Raw genomic sequence first — 1339 nt, 5'->3', positions numbered from 1 at the left:
CCGGGGCGGGGGGCTGCAGCCGCCGCGGGGGAGCCTCATCCCTGCAGCGAGAGGGCCCGGCCTCAGCAGGGCAGGGAGCGGGGCCGGGGGGGTGAGCCCGGTTTGGGCTGGGGTTTGCGGCAGCTCCCCCAGCTCCAGGCCACGCGCRTCCCTGGTAACTTATTCCCGGGAAACTCGGTGTTTTCCTTGCGGCCGCCTGGCCGGTCTCTTCCATTTGCAAGTGGGAAATGTGAAGGAAAAGGGGAGAGGGAGGAAAAAACCAGTCCCCCSAAAGCTGCCGGTGCTGCCGCTCCCGCCCCGCCGGCGCTGACCCTGCAGCTTCATCGGCRAAGCCCCTTAGTGTAATTAATTGTAACATAATTCTTTTAAATAAATGGATTTATTGATGAAACTGCACTTAAAACGTGACTCCCTGGCTTCTSTGCGGGGGAGGCCTGGGTTGGGTGCCCCTGGGCCCTCCCTGTCCCCCCCCGACTCTCCCATGGGTGCCGCTGGGGCAGGGAGGGTCCCTTGGGGTYACTCGCAAGCGCTTAAATGTCTCTTCTAGCCTTTTCATTTTTTTTTAACTTCTTTTATTTAGACAGAAAAAAAAAATAAAGGAGGAAAAAAAAATCCAAAAAGAAGTTAAGTTATCCAAAGTAACCGCAATAAATAGCAAATAAGTTAAGCGGCGGTGTCCGAACTGCAAACGTCGACTCCCGGGGGTCTGCGCCCCCCCCAGCCCCGCTCCCCCCACCCCGCACCCCCCCTCTAAACCAAAAGAGCAGGTACCAAATCCCCCCCCAACCGAGGGGGGGAAGGGGAGAGAGGAAGAGGAGGGAGATGGCGGAGGGAGGAAGGGCCGGGCGCCTCCACAGGGGGGTATTTACAGCGGTGTAAACGTGGGGCCCGGCCCCGCGCGGGGTGGGGGGCGTGGAGGGGGCCGCGGGGGGGTCCCCACGGGGCCAGGGGTGCAACTCCTGGCCGTGCGGCCCCGGGGGGGCCGGGGGTGGCAGTGTGTGACGGGGACCCCGCGGGGCTCCCCCCGGCCTTGGAGCCGGGTTTGGTCCTGTTTGGTGAGAAAAAAGCTCCAAGGAGGGTCCCCCCCGCCCCGGGAGGGCAGGACCTGGGGCGGGGGGGCTGGAGGGAGCAGGTGCCCCCCCCCACAGGGTAGACCGGGTGCTGGGGGGTGCTTGACTCCCCTCCCCTCACTGCTGATGCCGTGGGGTGCCCAAGGCCCCCCCAGGCCTGCTGGCATGGGGAGGGGGTCCCTATCCGTCCTTGGTGGGGGAGTCCCAGTCTATCCTGGATGGGGGGGGTCCCGGTTCCTCCTGGGGGTCCCAGTCCGTCCTGGTCCATC

This window comes from Nothoprocta perdicaria, unplaced genomic scaffold (assembly GCF_003342845.1).
Source record: "Nothoprocta perdicaria isolate Ctin4 unplaced genomic scaffold, notPer1 scaffold_511, whole genome shotgun sequence".
Taxonomy (NCBI): Eukaryota; Metazoa; Chordata; class Aves; order Tinamiformes; family Tinamidae; genus Nothoprocta; species Nothoprocta perdicaria.
Note: the sequence above shows the minus strand (reverse complement) of the source record.